We start from the raw sequence: 23,320 nt of genomic DNA on the forward strand, positions 1-23,320 counted from the left end.
AAATAAAATTGTGAGAAAATTTTTTATAGATATGAAATTTTAAGAAACTTTTCTATAAAACTAAAATTTTGACAAAATTTTCTATAGAGATAAAATTTTGACAGAATTTTCTACAGAAATAAAATTTAGCAAAAATTTTCTATAGAAATAAAATTTTTGAAACTTTTCTATAAAAATAAAATTTTTGCAAAATTTTCTATAGAAATGTACTTGTGGTAAAATTTTCTGTAGAAGTAAAATTGTGAGAAAAAATTTTCTATAGAAACAAAATTTTGACAAAATTTTCTATAGAAATACAATTTTGACAAAATTTCCTATAGAAATAAAATTATGAGAAATTTTTCTATAGAAAGAAACTTTTGACAAAATTTTCTATATTGACCATCTCTGTATGGTATCTAGAAAAACATCCAAATTGAATTTGAGATCCTAGTCTAACCTTTTACCCTATAACGTAGCATATGCCTCTCAAACGTGAGTGCACTGGCACGCATTCTATTTCGTAGACGACAAGGAACCGTTTAATTGTTAGTGTAGCAAACCAAAGAATGCACTATGGTATGCTGCCAGCAAACACGGAAAAGACATCAGAAATATTAGATTTGAACTACTTGGACTTCACAGACAAATATGATAGACCAACAATGGTCACAGAGCCATGGCACAGATAAAAGTCATAAAGAATTCAATCGTCATCAGCATCATCAGACTAACTGGCCAGTTGAATGAATCAAAGTTAGCTACAATGGCCTAAAGGCATCTGTAGAGAATTTCCCTCCCCCCAAAAAAAGGACAAATAAATCAATTCTTATAGCAAAGCTGACTATGATAGACTACTGCATGTATAGGAATACTCCAACATAGCAAAATATAAAGAGGCATGAATGGTAAGATTATCATCGGCATCATCATCATCATGGCTACTTGTCACAAACAATCGAAATGGTCTTTAGAATTGTCCACAAGGATTTGTTCATAACACCAACAGGGCTATACTTGAATATGTCTGTATGGATTGCTGGTCAGCTAGGACAATAGCCAGAGTAAACACTTAATTAAGTATATAAGACCAAGTTTTTGTGTTTTCGGTTTTTTCTGCTTCTTATTTTGAGTGGTTTTGTTTGGGTTTGAAGTGTACTGAGTGTATATGAGTGTGGCAAAAATGACACCAGAAATAAGTGTAATTTGTTATGATTATGACAAAAGGAAGTTCCGGTATAATTACTGCCCACAATGATGTTGATATATCTTTTGTGTTTACGCGACAAAGCGGATTGGGGGAGGAAATGATAAAATTAAATACTAGGATTTGAATTTTCTAAATAAAAAATGGAATTTTTAGTACATAAATGTACGGTTTGTTGTTAAAAATATTCACAAAATTTAATTGGTACAGTAATGTCAGTATAGGCGTACAGTAATAGGGATATTACTGGTACAGTAATGTCCCTGTAGGCGTATACGTTATATTATTTGCGTTCATGGGAAATAATATAACGTATACGTCCGTGGAACAGGAATGATGTCGCCAAAGATAATTTTAAAATATATCAGGTTTTAGGCTACGTGCTATCAATTACAGTAATATGGTTATACGAGGATGGTTCGAATAAGTGCACCATCTGGTGCAAGAGCATCTACTTTTTTTATTTTACCGGGAGTGTCCTCGAATTCTTCTATATTTGTAAACTGTGGCAGACTTGTTCGTCTTTTTATCAAAATGCAGTAAATGGAATGTGGCACGAAGAATATAGCCTGTTGCTATTGGCAGATCAGGAGTTATTTTGAGTATCGCATTATGTTTTTTCTCTTTTTCCAACCAGAACTATAATTCGCATAGCCTTACTACAGATTGGTTAGTCTATTTACCAAACAACAGTAAATGGAATGTGGCATTAAGGATATGTCTATTGTTGATTAAGATATTCACAATAATTTTTTGGTACAGTAATGTCCCTATAAGGTTAAAAACCTTTAATGTCCCTATAGGCGTATAAGTTATATTATTTGCGTTCATGGGAAATAATATAACGTATACGTCTATGGAACAGGGGTGAAGTCGCCACAAATTGTCTTAGAAAATATCAAGTTTTAAGCTACATGCTATGAATTATTATGGTCATACGAGCATGACTCGAATAAGTGCACCACCTGGTGCAAGAGTATTTACTTTTGTTTTATCGCAGATGGAATCGGGAGTGTCATCGAATTATCCTAAATTTTGTAAACTGTGGCAGACTTGTTGGTCGAAATGCAGTAAATGTAATGTGGCATAAAGAATACAGCCTGGTATCAGTAAATTGGTATCAGTAAATTGAACTTCTCAAATTGAAAACATTTTATTAAAAATAATACAATTTTTTATGTTGTTTAAGAAAATTTCATATTAAAAAAAAAATTAAGTTAAAAATTGTTAAATTGGCGCTTAAATAAAATTTATTCATTTAAAAAGGGTGGGAGTATATTAACTTTGTCATTACGTTTGTAACACATCGAAATATTGCTCTAAGACCCCATAAAGTATATATATTCTGGGTCGTGGTGAAATTCAGAGTCGATCTGAGTATGTCCGTCCGTCCGTCCGTCTGTTGAAACCACGCTAACTTCCGAACGAAACAAGCTATCGACTTGAAACTTGGCACAAGTAGTTCTTATTGATGTAGGTTGGATGGCATTGCAAATGGGTCATATCGGTCCACTTTTACGTATAGCCGCCATATAAACCGATCCCCCGATTTGGCTTGCGGCGCCTCTAAGAGAAGCAAATTTCATCCGATCCGGCTGAAATTTGGTTCATGGTGTTAGTATATGGTCTCTAACAACCATGCAAAAATTGGTCCACATCGGTCCATAATTATATATAGCACCCATATAAACCGATCCCCAGATTTGGCTTGCAGAGCCTCTAAGAGAAGCAAATTTCATCCGATCCGGCTGAAATTTGGTACATGGTGTCAGCATATGATCTCTAACACTCATGGAAAAATTGGTCGAAATCGGTTGATAATTATATATAGCCCCCATATAAACCGGTCCCCAGATTTGACTTCCGGAGCCCCTTGGAAGAGCAAAATTCATCCGATTCGGTTGAAATTTGGTACGTGATGTTAGTATATGGTATTCAACAACCATGCAGGAATTGGTTCATATCAATCCATAATTATATATAGCCCCCATATAAACCGATCCCCAGATTTGACCTCCGGTGTCTTTTGGAGACCAACAGTGGTCCATATCAGTCCAAAATCATATATAGCCCCCATATAAACTGAACACGAAATTTGGTTTTGGAGCCTCTTGGAAGAGCAAATTTCAGTCAGTACATTGTGCTAGTATATGGCCATTAACAACCATACCCAACTAGGTCCATATCGGTCTATAATTATATATAGCCCTCAGATAAATCGATCCCCAATGACACAAAATCCAGTTCATACTTATATATAGCCCCTATATAAGCGACCACCATATTTCAATTCTGGCTCTCTACGTACCATGCAAAAGTCCATATCGATTAGTAATTATTTGTAGACTTACCTAAACATACCTTTTTTCTAGCAAAATTTGACACAAATTTTACAAAAATTTTCATAAAACAAAGTTAAAACGGATGTGGAAAATTTCGTTACCATTTTTCTGAGGGTACTCTTCTCCAATAAGTCCTTCGGACGTGTGGTCCCTCTACTGAAATATTTTTTCTATATTTCTCGAAATGAGACCTGTGGTATAATATCCCCTTTAACTTATCTAACACTGAATTTATAGATGACCTCATGCCTAAAATTTCTCAATACTTGTTCCAGGTTTTTCATATTTTAAACCGAAATTCTTCTCATATAATAATGGTTGACCTGTATTAAAGTTTTCTTTTGAAAGTTTAGAAAAATTGCATTTTTCCCTCCTTAGCCTATTCCAATTTAAGCAAAGACAAAACACAATCAACGTTAACAAGATCCTCTCACATATAAGACCACAGACACTTAACCTTTGAGTGTATATTGTGAATCATATTTCAAAATTTTGACAGGTATTTTAATTTTTTTTTTCTTAAATGTCCTCCGAAGAGCAATTTTTTATCATCTCATACATTTGAGCTTCTATGGAAAAATCATAGAACAAAGCATATAGACAAACACACACACACGACGTATGTATTATCTCATGTTAAGAAAACACCTCTTGATACATGTCTTTCTCCCTCTCTCTCTTATTTCTCTCTAAGGAGAACTAGAAGAAAATAACAATGTTGTCATATATGTTTTTTTTGTACTTGTGTATAGAAGTGTTTGCTATTGTTAGGGTTTTGTGGTAAACGAAATAAAAAGAGTGTGAGAGAGAGAGAAAACAAAGCATTCTTAAAGGTTAGATTTAAATTTCCCTTGTAGTTAGGAATATAACATATGCTAAAGAATCATATTCATATATTATAGAGATAAAACAAACAGGGTGACACACATATTTGATTACATTTTGATATTTTACACCACCAGGAGAGGGAGAGAGAAAACTAAAAACTTTTCAATAAGCGTGGTAGGAACACAAGATCGATGTCTGCGGATAACTGAGCCAATATAATTCGCTTTATCCGGGGACCTGGTCATACAGTAAACTATGGCACCTCACCTTTATACCACGCTGGATACCTACTCGTATTTATACCTTTTTTGTTTCTCAATATTCACATTTCTTTTGCCTCTCTCTGTGATATGCTAAATTTATGTATAAAAATATAATAAATTGACATATTGATTTACTATCTGAAAGCAGAAAAAAAAAACAATATATTTTTATGTGTAACAGATAAATTGAGGTTTTCAGCTACCAAAGGGTCTTTTATCTGCATAACACTTGTAACTACTTCTGCCCTGAAATGCATTTGATTTGTAAGTGTAAGTTCAGGTTTTTATGTAGTTTTTTTCACTTTCGTATGCAGAGTGTGCGAGTGTGTTGAAAAGATTTTTTTTTTTGATTTATTTTGTATTTTGATAAAAACGAAGAACTGAGCTAACAAATCATCTTTTGTACCCAATAAGTGTCCTTCACTATTGATGAGGTATACAGGGATTTATTTCTACATATTTTTGTATTCAATGGATGTTAAAAGATAAAAAAAATCTATGTAACATTTGGATTTGATGTTTTTGCAAATGAAATAGATCATTATGACCGAACTTTAGTGAAATGACAGACAATTTGGGATAATTGCCTTGGGATACTAAAAAAAGGAGAAGACTCGATTTCGAAGAATCCTAAAAAATAATTACCATATGGCCAAATAATTGATGTTTTAAATATGTAGACATGAATCAAAGGTTTTTAGAAAAACCTTTATGGAAGATGAATATTAAAAGCAACTAAATTCAACCCTAAGCAATGACAAACACCAAACATTATTTAAATGGAAATTAAACACCTCTGAAATACTGGCTACATCTTTAAGGTAAAGGAGAAGAATCGGGTAGAGATATCCTCAGCCAGGGAAAGAGTTAAGGTTAAGTTAGGTTAGGTGGCAGCCCGATGTATCAGGCCCACTTAGACTATTCAGTCCATTGTTATACCACAATGGTGAACTTCTCTCTTATCACTGAGTGCTGCCCGATTCCATGTTAAGCTCAATGACAAGGGACCTCCTTTTTATAGCCGAGCCTGAACGGCGTTCCACATTGCAGCGAAACCATTTAGAGAAGCTTTGAAACCCTCAGAAATGTCACCAGCATTACTGAGGTGGGATAATCCACCGCTGAAAAAGTTTTTGGTGTTCGGTCGAAGCAGGAATCGAACCCACGACCTTGTGCACGCCAGGCGGGCATGCCAACCATTTCACCACGGTGGCACCCTTATGGGGTCTTAGAGCAATATTTCGATGTGTTACAAACGGAATGACAAAGTTAATATACCCCCCATCCTATGGTGGAGGGTACAAAAATTTACCAAATTAAAAAAAAATCTTATTTGAACGTTTTTGTCAACAATTTGTGGTTAGTATGAAAACAATGTTTTCTCCTCCAAAGAATTTGTTTATTCTTTTATTTAGAAGTTTATTTCAGTCAAAATTTTATTTCTGTAGAAAAATTTGTCAAAACTTTATTTTTGGAGAAAATTTTGTGAAAATTTGATTTCTATGGAAATTTTTGTCAAAATTGAATTTCTATAGAAACTTAATTTTTATATATATTTAATTTTTATAGAAAATTTTGTCAAAATTTTATTTCTATAAAAAAATTTGTCAAAATTTTATTTCTATAGATTTTTTTTGGTAGAAAATTTTGTACAAATTTTATTGCTATAGAAAATTTTGTCTAAATTTTATTTCTGTACAAAATTTTATTTCTAAAGAATATTTTGTCAAAATTTTTTTATAGATAACGTTGTTAAATTTTTATATCTATAGAAAATTTTTTCAAAAATTTATTTCTATAGAAAATTTTGTCCAACATTTTGTCTAAATTTTGTCAAAATTTTATTGCTATAGAAAATTTTGTCAAAATTTTATTGCTATAGAAATCTTGTAAAAATTTTATTTCTACAGAAAATTTTGTCAAAATTTTATTTCTATAGAAAATTTTGTCAAAATTTTATTTCTATAAAAAATTTTTGTCCATTTTTTTTTTGTAGAAAATTTTGTCCAATGTTTTCTGTAGAAAATTTTGTCAAAATTTTATTGCTATAGAAAATTTTGTCTAAATTTTATTTCTATACAAAATTTTATTTCTAAAGAATATTTTGTCAAAATGTTTTTCTATAGAAAATGTTGTTAAATTTTTATTTCTATACAAAATTTTGTCAAAATTTTATTTCTGTAGAAAATTTTGTCAACATTTTATTTCTATAAAAAATTTTGTCAAAATTTTATTTCTATGGAACATTTTGTCAAAATTTTATCTCTGTAGAAAATTTTGTCAAAATTTTATTTTTGGAGAAAAATTTGTCAAAATGTTATTTTTGGAGAAAATTGTGTCACAATTTTATTTCTGTAGAAAATTTTGTGAAAATTTTATTTCTATAAAAAATTTTGTCAAAATTTTATTTCTATGGAAAATTTTGTCAAAATTTTATTTCTGTAGAAAATTTTGTCAAAATTTTTATTTTTGGAGAAAATTTTGTCAAAATTTTATTTCTATAGAAAATTTTGTCAAAATTTTATTTCTATAGAAAATTTTGCCAAACTTTTATTTTATAGAAAATTTTGCCAAACTTTTATTTCTATAAAAAATTTTGTCAAAATTTTATTTCTATAGAAAATTTTGTAAATATTTAATTTTTGTAGAAGATTTTGTCAAAATTTTATTTCTATAGAAAAGTTTGTAAATATTTAATTTTTATAGAAAATTTTGTCAAAATTTTATTCCTATAGAAAATTTTGTCAAAATTTTATTTCTATTGAAAATGTTTTCAAAATTTTATTTCTATAGAAAATTTTGCCAAAATTTTATTTCTATAAAAAATTTTGTAAAAATTTTTGTCTATAGAAAATGTTGTTAAATTTTTATTTCTATAAAAATTTTGTAAAAATTTTATTTCTATAAAAAATTTTGTAAAAATTTAATTTCTATAAAAAATTTTGTAAAAATTTTATTTCTATGAAAATTTTGTCAAAATTTTATTTCTGTAGAAAATTTTGTCAAAATTTTATTTATGGAGAAAATTTTGTCAAAATTTTATTTCTGTAGAAAATTTTGTCAAAATTTTATTTCTATAAAAAATTTTGTCAAAATTTTATTTCTATGGAAAATTTTGTCAAAATTTTATCTCTGTAGAAAATTTTGTCAAAATTTTATTTTTGGAGAAAATTTTGACAAAATTTTATTTTTGGAGAAAATTGTGTCACAATTTTATTTCTGTAGAAAATTTTGTCAAAATTTTATTTCTATAAAAAATTTTGTCAAAATTTTATTTCTATGGAAAATTTTGTCAAAATTTTATTTCTGTAGAAAATTTTGTCAAAATTTTATTTCTATAGAAAATTTTGTCAAAATTTTATTTCTATAGAAAATTTTGTCAAAATTTTATTTCTATAGAAAATTTTGCCAAACTTTTATTTCTATAAAAAATTTTGTCAAAATTTTATTACTATAGAAAATTTTGTAAATATGTAATTTTTATAGAAAATTTTCTCAAAATTTTATTCCTATAAAAAAATTTGTCAAAATTTTATTTCCAAAGAAAATTCTGTCACAATTTTATTTCTATAGAAATTTTTGTCAAAGTTTCATTTTTATAGAAAATTTTGTCAACATTTTATTCTATAGAAAATTGTGTCAAAATTTTATTTCTATAGAAAAAATTGATTTCATTTTTATAGAAAATTTTTTCAAAATTTTATTTCTATAGAAAAAATTGATTTCATTTTTATAGAAAATTTTGTCAAAATTTTATTTCTATAGAAAATTTGGTCAAAATTTTTTTTCTAAATAAATTTTAGTCCAAATGTTTTTTTCTGTAGAAATTTTTGTCCAAATTTTTTTCTGTAGAAAATTTTGTTCAGTTTTTTTTTGTAGAAAATTTTGTTCAAATTTCATTGCTATAGAAACTTTGGTCAAAATTTATTTCTATAGAAAATTTTGTCTAAATTTTATTTCTATGCAAAAATTTCTTTCTAGAGAATATTTTGTCATACTTTTATTTCTACAGAATATTTTGTCAACATTTTATTGCTATTGAAATTTTTGTTAAAATTTTATTTCTATAGAAATGTTTGGCAAAATTTTATTTCTATGGAAATCTTTTGTCAAAATTTTATTTCTATAGAAAATTTTGTCAAAATTTGATGTTCCTCTTATTCATTTCATATCCTATCCCTACCCTTATCTTATCCTTATCATATCCCTATCCTATCCCTATCCGAGTTTAGTTGCTTCTATTCTATTTTCTAATTGTATCTGGAAATATATAACTGACATTTATTTATTTTTTTTTGGTTTTATTTGAGTTATGTTGTCCTTGGTGTATCCAGAAAATACCATACAATTCGTGGTAAATTGAGCTTCATTCCTACCCTTTTCAATTTTATTGGTCTTGGTTTACCAGTGTTGTTTAGGTGTTCTCTTGCTATTTAAGTTTGGTAGTTTTTTTCAATGAATCTCAAGAGATCTGCTCTACTTGCTCTGTTTAGTATAAGTTTTATAGTTAGTTCACTATTTGGTTCTAAGAACAAATACTTCTTGGTGTTGTTTAATTAAACAATTTTCAAACTCTTGAGTTCCGTACGTACTTGCAAAGTTCTGTGTGAAAAAGAAGAGTTAAATTTTTATTGGAATTTCGATAAGTAGAATTGTTTTTGATCAAGGTGATTTTTTAGCGTAATCAATGAAATAGAGGTAAAGTGAAGGAGTTGGAGATGGGAGCTCTTTTTGAAGTGAGTATGAAACGCTGGGTAAATTTGGAAGCGACCAATGTGGAGCAATCGTTAGCATGACCTACTGATAGATAGAAGTTAGTTGGAGTTCTATTCACGTTTGCCACACGAGCCCAAAATAATCTACCAAAATTTGGAGAATATTTTACCAAAAACTATCAAGCAATAAAAATCTTATTTTGCAAAATTTTCTATAAAAATAAAATTTTGACAAAATTTTCTATAGAAATGAAATTTTGACAAACATTTTTATAGAAATAAAACTTTGACAAAAATTTTCTATAGAAATAAAATTTTGACAAACATTTCTATAGAAAAAAAATATTGACAAAATTTTCTATAGAAATAAAATTTTCACAAAATTTTCTATAGAAATAAAGTTTTGACAAAATGTTCTATAGAAATAAAATTTTGACAAAATTTTCTATAGAAATAGAATTTTGACAAAATTTTCTATAGAAATAAAGTTTTGACAAAATGTTCTATAGATATAAAATTTTGACAAAATTTTCGATAGAAAAAAAAATTGGCAAATTTTTCTAAAAAATATAATTTTGACAAAATTTTCTATAAAAATGAAATTTTGGCAAACATTTCTACAGAAATAAAATTTTGACAACAATTTTCTATAGAAATAAAATTTTGGCAAACATTCTTATAAAAATAAAATTTTGACAAAATTTTCTATAGAAATAAAGTTTTGACAAAATGTTCTATAGAAATAAAATTTTGAGTAAAATTTACTTTAGAAATAAAATTTTGACAAAATTTTCTATAAAAAAAAATTTTGAAAAATTTTCTATAGAAATAAATTTTTGAGTAAAATTTTCTACAGAATAAAAAAAATAAAATTTTAACAAAATTTTATATAGAAATAAAATTTTGAGCAAAAATTACTATAGAAATAAAATTTTCTACAGAAATACAATTTTGAGTAAAATTTACTATAGAAATAAAATTTTGACAGTATTTTCTATACAAATAAAGTCTTTAAAAAATTTTCTTTAGAAATAAAATTTTGATAACATTTTCTATAGAAATAAAATTTTGAAAAAAAAATTATAGAAATCAAATATTGACAAAATTGTATATAGAAAAAAATTAATAACATTGGCTTATAAATAAAATTTTGACAAAATTTTTGTATAGAAATAAAACGTTGACAAAATTTGATATAGAAATAAAATTTTGACAAAATTTTCTATAAAAATAAAATTTTGACAAAATTTTCTATAGAAATAAAATTTTGACAAAATTTTCTATAGAAATTAAGTTTTGACAAAGTTTTCTATAGTAATGAAATTTAGAGAAGATTTTCTATAGAAATACAATTTTAGAAAATTTTCTACAGAAATAAAATTTTGTGCAAAATTTTGTATAAATAGAAATAAAATTTTGACAAAATTTTGTATAGAAATAAAATTTTGACAACATTTTCCATAGAAAAAAAAAAATTTTGAGAAAATTTTCTATAGATATAAAATTTTTGACAAACTTTTCTCTAGAAAAAAATGGACAAAATTTTCTATGGAAATAAAATTTGGAGAACATTTTCTATAGAAATAAAATTTTGAGAAAATTTTCTGTACAAATAAAATATTGAGAAATCTTTCTATACAAATAAAATTTTTGACAAAATTTTCTTTAGAAATAAAATTTTGAGTAAAATTTTCAATAGAAATAAATTTTTGCGAAATTTTTCTATAGAAATAAAATTTTGACAAAATTTTCTATAGAAATACAAATTTGACAGCATTTTCTATTAAAATAAAATTTTGACAAAATTTTCTATAGAAATAAAATTTTGAGTGAAATTTTCTATAGAACTAAAATTTTGACAAATATATAGAAATAAAATTTTGACAAACTTTTCTATAGAATAAAATTTTTAACAAAATTTTCTTTAGAAATAAAATTTTGACAAAATTTTCTATAGAAATAAAATTTTCACAAAACATTTTCTATTAAAATAAAATTTTGACAAAATTTTCTATAGAAATGAAATTTTGAGTAAAATTTTCTATAGAACTAAAATTTTGACAAATATATAGAAATAAAATTTTGACAAAATTGTCTATAGAAATAAAATTTTTAACAAAATTTTCTTTAGAAATAAAATTTTGACAAAATTTTCTATAGAAATAAAATTTTCACAAAATTCCGAATTTTAGTAGATATTTTGGGCTCGAGTGGCAACCATGATTATAACCCAATATACTGGTTATAAACATTTACATACATTTTATACCAATCCTGAATACATATTGCGTATACGCACGATACGTTTCTTGAAATATCGACCTACATACGCCACCTGGTATGCCTCAATTAATAATACTTATTCGTCACCTGTCGAATTACTAAAATTGAATTGAACTTGCCAGCAAAATTAAAACCAATTGATAAGTAGGATAAATATATCATAGATCCCTGGATTATTTTAGAATTGTAGCTGGCACTTCCAAGAAATTCCCCACATTTTTTTTTTTTTTTTGGTTAATGTAACTTGTACCCAGTATACTCGTTGTCGTGGCATTTACCTTACCATTATTTTTGCTTGGATGATCCTTTGCTATTTATGTTTGGTAGTTTTGTTGAAAAACTCTCAAGAGATTTGTTGTACTTTCCATAGTTTATATTTTAGTTAGTGCTCTGTTCTGGTTCTAAGAACAAATACTTTTTTTGTGCGTTTAATTAACTAACTCATGAAGAAGGAAGGGGACAATACACTCAAGGAAATTTTAAATATTTAAAATTGGAACTTAATTGAATAGATAAATTAAGTGATTTTTTTTGAAACTTTTTTGAAAACAATTATACCACTATGGTTTAAGTGGTATAATTGTTCGCATACTCGTACAAAGGGTCATGGGTTGAATCCTAGTTTCTATCGAACAGACATTCTCAGCGATGGTTTATTGTTTCTCAGTAATACCAGCGATATTTCTGAAGATTTCCAAATTTTAAGGGAGTTTACCTTTTTTACCCAAGACTGACGGTTTATAAAGGAAGAAGTGCTCTCGACCGTATACATAATATTTTGTAACTAAAAAATTATACGAATACGCAACCAGGTCTAGATGAATTAATAACACTTATCCGCCACCCAGTGCAATTATGAAAAATCAAGATATTGCATTGCTTTCCAAAAAAGAATATCAAACAAATCTCATATTTTTTCGCTTAGTGTATACACAAAAGTTCATCAACAACACCTTAGAACAACATAAAAATTTAGACTATAGAAGAAGAAGAATAACAATTACACAAAAATGCTCTAGTGCTGTGGAGTCATCATGGCGTATTGTGATTTCAACAGTCATATACAAACATATGCTGGTGATATTTGCGGCCATGTCCGTAGGTTTTCTCTCAACTTTATTTTTTATGCATTCGTTTGCGTTCTACGAATATTTCACTTTCGCCTGGGGACAAAGTTGTTGGAGTTGGTGCCTGCACTAATGCTTCCTGAATGTTGTTTTGCTGTTGTTAACAAAGTTAACAACTATGTACCCTAACATACTACAGGAGAAGACATGGTATGCGCATTTCCGTGAATTTATTTACAAAATTTTGTTGTTATATTTTTTTCGCTGTTTCTACGCTGAGTACATACATGGATGGAGAAATTAAGTTTTTTTATAGATGGATAAAAAAATATATATGGAAAAGTTTAAAGCAGAACAAATTGAATTGTGCTTAATTTTCATGAAACATTTTGTTATAGAAATTTTATGGAGACTAAAATGAAAAATGTTATGAGAAAAAAAAATTATCTGTAGAATTTGTCTCTATATAAAGTCGCGCGAAGTTGACCGAATCTTTGCAGAAAAAAAACTAAAAACTGATCTTTGGAAATAGAGAGTCTTAAGGGAGGCTTTTCAAACCCGGCTACTTACATTTTCTATATAAATTTAATTTTCTATAGAAATCAAATTTTGACCAAATTTTTTATAAAAATTAAATCTTGACAAAATTTTCTATAAAAATAAAATTTTAACAAAATTATATTATTTCCATAGAAAATTTTGTATTGACAAAATTTTCTATAGAAATAAAACTTTGACAAAATTTTCTATAGAAATAAAATTGTGACAAAATTTTCTATATAAATAAAATTTAAACAAAATTTTCTATAGAAATAAAATTTTGCCAAAATTTCCTATCAAAATAAAATTTTGCCAAATTTTTTTATAAAAAACAATTTTGCCAAATTTTCTAATAAAAAAAATGTTGACAAAATTTTTTATAGAAATAAAATTTTGACAAAATTTTCTATAGAAATAAAATTTTGACAAAATTTTCTATAGAAATAAAATTTTTAAAAAAAGTCGAGCGAAGGCAATTGAATCTTTGAAGAAAAAAACTGAATGCTGATCTTTGGAAATAGAGAGCATTACTGGAGGCCTTTCGAACTCGACTACTTAAATTATAGAAATCAAATTTAGACAAAATTTTCTACAGAAATTAAATTTTGACAAAATTTTCTTTAGAAACACAATTTTAACAAAATTTTCTATAGAAATAAAATTTTGAAAAAAATTTCTATACACATAAAATTTTGAGAAAACTTTCTATAGAAATAAAATTTTGACAACGTTTTCGATAAATTTGACAAAATTTTCTATAGAAATTAAATTTTGACAAAATTTTCTATAGTAATAAAATTTTGACAAAATTTTCTACAGAAATAAAATTTTGACAAAATGTTCTATAGAAATGACATTTTTGAGAAAACTTTCTATAGGAATAAATTTCCAACAAAATTTTCTTAAAAATTAAATTATGACAAAATTTTCTATAGAAATTAAATTTTGACAAAATGGTCTATAGTAATAAAATTTTGACAAAATTTTCTATAGAAATAAAATTTTGACAAAATGTTCTATAGAAATGATATTTTTGAGAAAACTTTCTATAGGAATAAATTTCCAACAAAATTTTCTTAAAAATTAAATTATGACAAAATTTTCTATAGAAATAAAATTTTGACAAAATTTTCTATAGAAATGAAATTGTTGACAAAACTGTCTATAGCAATAAATTTTCCACAAAATTTTCTATAGAAAAAAAATTTTGACAAAATTTTCTATAGAAATAAAATTATGACAAAATTTTCTATAGAAATAAAATTTTGACAAAAATTTCTATAGAAATGAAATTTTGATAACGTTTTCTATAGAAATTAAATTTTTAAGAAAAATTTCTATAGGAATAAATTCTTCACAAAATTTTCTATAGAAAAAAAATTTTGACAAAATTTTCTATAGAAATAAAATTATGACAATATTTTCTATAGAAATAAAATTTTGACAAAATATTCTATAGAAAGAAAATTTTGACAAAATTTTCTATAGAAAGAAAGTTTTGACAAAATTTGCTATAGAAATAAAATTTTGAAAACGTTTTCGATAAAAAATAAAAAAGAAATAAAATTTTGACAAATTTTGACAAAATAGAAATGAAATTTTTGAGAAAACTTTCTATAGTAATAAATTTTCCACAAAATTTTCTGTAGAAATAAACTTTTGATAAAATTTTCAATAGAAATAAAATTATGACAAAATTTTCTATAGAATTTTCTATAGAAATAAAATTTTTACAAAATTTTCCATAGAAATAAAATTATAAAAATAAATTTTTCTATAAAAATAAAATGATGACAAAATTTTCAATAAAAATAAAATTTTCTATAGAAATAAAATTATAAAAATAAATTTTTCTCTAAAAATAAAATTCGTACAAAAATTTCTATAAAAATAAAAATTTGACATAATTTTCTCTAAAAATGAAATTCGTACAAAAATTTCTGTAAAAATTTAAAAAAAAATTTCTATAGAAATGAAATTTTGACAAAATTTTCTAAAGAAAAAATTTTCTGTAGAAATAACATTTTGACAAAATTTTCTATAGAAATAAAATTTTGCCAAAATTTTTTATAAAAATAAAATTTTGACAAAATTTTCTATAGAAATAAAATTTTGACAAAATTTTCTATAGAAATAAAATTTTGAAAAAAGTCTAGCGAAGGCAACTGAATCTTTGAAGAAAAAAACTGAATGCTGATCTTTGGAAATAGAGAGTCTTAATGGAGGCCTTTCGAACTCGACTAATTAAATTATAGAAATCAAATTTAAACAAAATTTTCTACAGAAATTAAATTTTGACAAAATTTTCTATAGAAATAAAATTTTGAAAAAACTTTCTATAGAAATAAAATTTTGACAACGTTTTCGATAAATTTGACAAAATTTTCTATAGAAATTAAATTTTGACAAAATTTTCTATAGTAATAAAATTTTGACAAAATTTTCTATAGAAATAAAATTTTGAAAAAAGTCGGGCGAAGGTAACTGAATCTTTGAAGAAAAAAACTGAATGCTGATCTTTGCAAATAGGGAGTCTTACTGGAGGCCTTTCGAACTCGACTACTTAAATTATAGAAATCAAATTTAGACAAAATTTTCTACAGAAATTAAATTATGACAAAATTTTCTTTAGAAATCAAATTTCGAGAAAACGTTCTATAGAAATAAAATTTTGACAACGTTTTCGATAAATTTGACAAAATTTTCTATAGAAATAAAATTTTGACAAAATTTTCTATAGAAATAAAATTTTGACAACATTTTCTATAGAAATGACATTTTTGAGAAAACTTTCTATAGGAATAAATTTTCAACAAAATTTTCTTTAAAAATTAAATTATGACAAAATTTTCTATAGAAATAAAATTTTCACAAAATTTTATATAGAAATGAAATTTTTGAGAAAACTTTCTATAGTAATAAATTTTCCACAAAATTTTCTATAGAAATAAAATTTAAAAAAAATTTTCTATAGAAATAAAATTATGACAAAATTTTCTATAAAAACTAAAATTTTACAAAATTTTCTATAAAAATAAAATTTTGACAAAATTTTCTATAGAAATAAAATTTTGCCAAAATTTTCTATAAAAATTGTCTATAGAAATAAAATTTAGAAAAAAAGACTGCTGATCTTTGGAAATTTCGAACTCGACTACTTAAATTATAGAAATCAAATTTATACAAAATTTTCTACAGAAATAAAATTTTGACAAAATTTTCTTTAGAAATAAAATGTTGACAAAATTTTCTTTAGAAACAAAATTTTGACAACATTTCCTATAGAAAGAAAGTTTTGACAAATTTTTCTATAGAAATAAAAATTTTGACAACGTTTTCGATAAAAAATAAAAAAGGAATAAAATTTTCTACAGAAATTAAATTTTGACAAAATTTTCTATAGAAATAAAATTTTGACAAAATTTTCTATAGAAATGAAATTTTTGAGAAAACTTTCTATAGTAATAAATTTTCCGCAAAATTTTCTATAGAAAAAAAATGTTGACAAAATTTTCTATAGAAATAAAATTTTGACAAAATATTCGATAAAAATAAAATTTTGACAAAATTTTTTATAGAAATAAAATTTGGACAAAATTTTCGATAAAAATAAAATTTTGACTAAATTTTCTATAGAAATAAAATTATAAAAATAAATTTTTCTATAAAAATAAAGTTCGGACAAGATTTTCAATAAAAAAAAAATTTTTTGACAAAATTTTAGATAAAAAATAAAATTTTGACAAAATTTTGCTATAGAAATAAAATTATAAAAATAAATTTTTCTATAAAAATAAAATTCGGACAAAATTTCCTATAGAAATAAAAATTTGACAAAATTTGCTATAAAAAAATAAAATTTTCTATAAAAAAGAAATTTTGACAACATTTTCTATAGAAATGAAATTTTTGAGAAAAATTTCTATAGGAATAAATTTTTCACAAAATTTTCTATAGAAATAAAATTTTGACAAAATTTTCTATAAAAATAAAATTCTGACAAAATTTTCAATAAAAATAAAATTTTGACAAAATTTTCTATAGAAATAAATATAGAAAAAATTTTCTATAGAAATAAATTTTTGACAAAATTTTCTATAGAAATAAAATTTTGACAAAATATTCTATATAAATAAAATTATGACAACATTTTCTATAGAAATAAAATTTAGACAAAATTTTATAGTGAAATAAAATTTTGAGAAATTTTTTTATAATTCGATATCTGTAAAAATTTTAATTTTCGCGTTATTTCATTCTATCAAAGTCCATTGTGAAGTAGCAATTTTCACTTGTTGGTGCAAGCCAAAATCGTTAAAACATATAAAAGTCGACACATTTAGAATTCAAGGGTATGTATGCCTCCAACAAAATGTCGCTAATAGGAGGGATCGTTTATTCATTCAAAGAAAAAAATAACACTTTTTTCATACTAACCACAAAGATTTAAACAGAAACTTCAAAGCAAGATGTTTTTTTTAACGAGATTGTGGTAAAATTTTCTTCAAATTTTGCTAGATAATTTTCACCACGAGTGGCAATCGTGGATCCAACGCGAACAAAATTTGTTTTGACGGTCAAATGTTCAGGCAATATTGAATGTATGCAGGTCCCACTAATACCTAAAGTTTTCTCAATTTCACATTAGGTCACATGACAATATTACAATATTAGTTGGCGCACAGCATTAATGGTTTCCGGAACAGCAATTGATTTAGGACGATCTTCGTGAACTACATCGTCATTGGTTAAATTCACCATACCATCGTTAAATACCTATCCTTGACGGGGTTTCGTCGCCAAAAATTGATTTTTAGTTAATCGATGCACTGTTGTTGAGTTAATCGACGTCGAAAGTTGTAAAAAATATTCGCTTGGAAATTTTCACGATTTAATTCCATTTTTCGGCTGAAATTAATTTTTTTAGTTTCTGTTTACAACACAAATAGCGATCTTATATCGAAAAGTTTCAAGTACCTATAAGCTCAAAAATGTCAAGCTTTACCATAGAGCTTTCATTTGGTAGATTGCAACACTAGGTTTGCTCAATCCCGAAATATAAAAGACAACCCTCATAATTTATCATAATTAAATATAATTTATTTTAGTTTTTATTTAATTAATTCCATTCCATTTTAAATTTATTTAGTCCAACTTACTTCATTTTGGTAATTCATCTAACCCTCATATATATACAAAAGAGCTACTCTCCCTCTCTGTATATTATGTACATACTCGTACAATGTTACAGCAAATATCACAATGACAATTCATCATACACATAGACATTAATAGTGGAAATTTGAGATTACGATAAGTCCATGTCACCCAAAATCCAACAATCAACATAGCTAACACATTTTGAAGTAACACAAACAAACATTATCATATTGATAGAGAGACTGAGAGATAATGATAATGGGCAGCTGTAAATCCCCCATACAAACACCCACAATACGAATTGCATTCTGTCTGCTCTTTGCTCTTCTCTTTTTCTCTTACTCTCAAATCATTGATGGAGAGTGCAGAAACAAAAATAACAGCAAACTACATTTCCATTGCATATTTTTTGTGTAGATATTTGGCACTGAAAGGAATTCTCAGTCTTCTCTATTTGTAGTCATTTATCAATACTGTTGATGAACTTCAATGTGAACTTAGCATAGAGCATAATCATTATTATGGTATGTCGCCATAGTAACTTTGTCGGCATTACCCCCATCACTGTCATAGTAAAAACGATTGGCGGCGGCGGCAACCCATAAACATTGCAAATATTTCTCAATAAAGGACTAGTAAACATTTTGAAAGGATGTAAAAAACATATTTGCAACATCACTTACATTACAAACAACGACAATGTGGAGTAACTAAATGATTGATGGTTAGAAAATGATGGCAATGAGATGGAGAAATCTCTTTAATGAAAGTTTGAATGAAATAAGTAAGGAAAATTTAAAGTCGAGTGGGGGCGACTATATTATACCCTGACCAAATTCTTCAAATGTGTTGGGTACTAAAAAGATTTATATTGTCCTAATACATATATTTAAAAAAATATTTACACTTCCACAAAATCTCTGGACTTAAAATTTGAACCGTGTAATGTCATGGGACTGAGCAGAATATTAGTAAAACGTAGGGGAAATATTTAAATCTAAAGCCATATGCAATTTTGCAAAACCGCATATTTTGAAATACAATCTCGTTGATTTTGGGGGTTCTAGCCATATTCCGCTCCATCGAACATCCATCCACATATATGGGGACTATATTTAAATCTGATCCGATTTTCACTAAATTTGGCAATGTTGAATGTACTCTTTTTGGCAAATTTTAGAATCTTCGGATTTGGCCTCCATTGTCCTATGAATCTCTATCAGACGAAAGCCATATTTGCTATAACTAAATCTGAACCTATTTTGACAAAATTGTGGGCGCATGGTAAGAATGTTAATTCTACGACCTATGTAAAATTTCACCTAAATCGGATTAAAACTTTGACCTCTGTGATTATAAGAGAGTAAATAGGATCAAAGAAAATATATGGGAGCTATATATAAATCTACACCGAATTCAATAAAAGTTCTATTTTATTTATTTATTTCAAAAATTTTCCGTAATACAAAGCTTATAAGGCCAATTAATTTATATTACTTATAACAAATCCTGAGTAATTATTATTATATTTATAAAGTCAAGTACTCAAATTATTCTATATACATTTATAATGTTATTCCTGAAATAAAATAGGAAAAAATAAAAAAAAATATATAATCATCAAAATAAGCCCATAACATGGTAAAAAAAAATTGAAATACAAGTACTGAATTAGAGAATAATGAAATGAAATGTAAGTAAGTATAAGTATAAAAACCATAAATGACTGAAATTTTACAAAGATTGGGGTGTAGAGGCAAACAATTCCATTAGCTTCAATCGGAACACATTGTTACATTGAGAAAAAATCCTTAATTAAAGTGGTATTATCACCTAAAATGTATACACGTGCCAAATTTAAAGGCGATTGGACTAAAACTATGACCAATACATTGATTATAAAACTGACAAACAGACGGATGAATGGACGGGCAGACATACGGATAGGCGGACAGAAAGACGGACATGGCTAGATGGACTCAGAGGCCGACCTTGAGTAGTATTACGGAAGATCCCATATGTCTATCTTTTAGTTTTGATATAAAAATGTGTTTACAGACAGACGAATGGGAAGAACGGACATGGCTATATAAGACTCAAAGGCTAACCATGCATACAAAAAAATTTTTTCTGATTCAATCACGAAATTAATTGATCCAATTAAATTTTTAATTGAAATGTCTTCAATCACAGAAATGATAGTATGAATTGAAAAATTAATTGACAGCCAATGAAAAAAATTATTGATCCAATTAAAAAATTAAATGATACTATTAATTTGAGTGATTGATTTTTGTTTCAATTAAAAAATTTGTTGAATCAATTAAATTTTTAATTGAATATTTTTGAAAACTCAATTAAGATTTTAATTGGAAAAATTTTCCTGAAATTTTTTCTGTGTGTGGGCAGTATTACCAACGACCCCATATTTCTTTCTCATCTCTTACTGGGTGTGACAAATTTGAAGTCGTTTGACCTAAAACTGCGACCTGGACGTTGATTACAAAAATGTGTTTCAGACAGACGGATGAACCGAACGACAGATAGACATGGGCACGGTTGCCACTCGAGCCAAAAATAATCTACCAAAAATTTGGAGAAAATATTACTAGAAAACTACCAAACAAAAAATTTTATTTTGCAAGATTTTATTTCTATAGAAAATTTTGTCCAAATTTTATTTCTATAAAAAATTTTGTCAAAATTTTACTATAGACAGATTTTGTCAAAATTTTATTTCGATAGAAAATGTTATTTCGATAGAAATTTTTATTTCTATAGAAAATGTCAAAATTTTATTTCTATAGCCATTTTTGGGAAAATTTAATTTCTATAGAAATTTTTGTCAGAATTCTATTTCTAGAAAAATTTTTGTCAACATTTTACTTATATCGAGAATTTTGTCAAAATTTTATTTCTAAAGACGATTTTGTCACAATTTAATTTTTATAGAAGTTTTTGACAGAATTTAATTTAATAGAAAATTTACTAAAAATTTTATTTCTATAGAAAATTTTGTCAAAATGTTATTTCTATAGAAAATTTTTGCAAAATTTTATTTCTATATAAATTTGTGGAAAAATTTTATTTCTGTAGAAAATTTTGTCAAAAATTTATTTCTATAGAAAATTTTGTCAAAAATTTATTCCTATAGAAAATATTGTCTAAATTTTATTTCTCTAGGAATTTTTGTCATAATTTAATTTCTATGGAAATTTTTATTATGATTTTATTTTTATAGAAATTTTTGTTAGAATTCTATTTCTATAAAAATTTTTTCAAAATTTTATTTCTATAGAAAATTTTGTCAAAATTTAATTTTTATAGAATTTTAAATTTTATTTCTATAGGCATTTTTGACAAAATTTTATTTCTATTTTTTTTTTAATTTTTGTCATAATTTTACTTCTATAGAAAATTTTGCAAAAATTTTATTTCCATAGAAAATTCCCTAAAAATGTTATTTCTATGGAAAATTTTTTCAAAATGTTATTTCTATAGAAAATTTTGTCAAAATTTTATTTCTATAGAAAATGTTGTCAAATTTTTATTTCTACAGAAAATTTTGTTAAAATTTTATTTCCATTGAAAATTTTGTCAAATTTTTATTTCTATAGAAAATTTTGTCAAAATTTTATTTCTATGGAAAATTTTATCAAAATTTTATTTCTATAGACATTTTTGACATAACTTTATTTCTATAGAAATTTTTGTCAACATTTTATTTCTATATAAAGTTTTGTCAACTTTTATTTTCTATAGAAAATTAAGTCAAAATTTTAGTTTTTATAGAAAAATTTGTCAAAAATTTAATTTTTTATAGAACATTTTGCCAAAAAAATTTTTCTATAGAAAATGTTACCTAAATTTTATTTCTATAGAAATTTTTGACAAAACTTTAATTCTGTAGAAATTTTTATCAATTTTTTTTTTATATAAAATCTTGTCAACATTTTGTTTCTATAGAAAATTTTGTCAAAATTTTAGTTTTTATATAAAATTTTGTCAAAATTTTATTTTTTATAGAAAATTTTGTCAAAATTTTATTTCTTATAGAAGATTTTGTGAAAATTTTATTTTTTATAGAAAATTTTGTCAAAATTTTATTTTTTATAGAAAGTTTTGTTAAAATTTTATTTCTATAAAAAAATTTGCAAAATTTTATTTCTATAGAAATTTTTGGAAATATTTTTTTCTATAGAAAATTTTATCAAAAATTTATTTCTATAGAAAATTTTGTCAATTTTGTCCTATAGAAAATGTTGTCAAAATTTTATTTCTCTAGAAATTTTTGTCATAATTTAATTTCTATGGAAATTTTTATTATGATTTTTTTTTCTATAGAAATTTTTGCTAGAATTCTATTTCTATAAAAATGTTGTCAAAATTTTATTTCTATAGACAATTTTGTCAAAATTTAATTTTTATAGAATTTTTTGTCAACATTTTATTTCTGTAGACAATTTTGCCAACATTTTGTTCCTATAGAAAATGTTGTCTAAATTTTATTTCCATAGAAATTTTTGACAAAATTTTATTTCTATTTTTTTAAATTTTTGTCATAATTTTCTCAAGATGTTATTTCTATAGAACATTTTGGCAAAATTTTATTTGTTATACAAAATTTTGTCAAGGTTTAATACTATAGAAAATTATGTCAAAATTTTAGTTTTATGGAAAATTTTGTCAAAAATTTAATTTTTTTATAGAACATTTTGTCAAAATTTTATTTCTATAGAAAATTTTGTCCAAATTTAATTTTTATAGAATTTTTTGTCAACCTTTTATTTCTGTAGACAATTTTGCCAACATTTTGTTCCTATAGAAAATGTTGTCTAAATTTTAGTTCTATAGAAATTTTTGACAAAATTTTATTTCTGTTTTTTTTTTAATTTTTGTCATAATTTTACTTCTATAGAAAATTTTGTGAAAATTT

This window comes from Haematobia irritans, chromosome 5 (assembly GCF_050003625.1).
Source record: "Haematobia irritans isolate KBUSLIRL chromosome 5, ASM5000362v1, whole genome shotgun sequence".
NCBI classification, from domain to species: Eukaryota; Metazoa; Arthropoda; class Insecta; order Diptera; family Muscidae; genus Haematobia; species Haematobia irritans.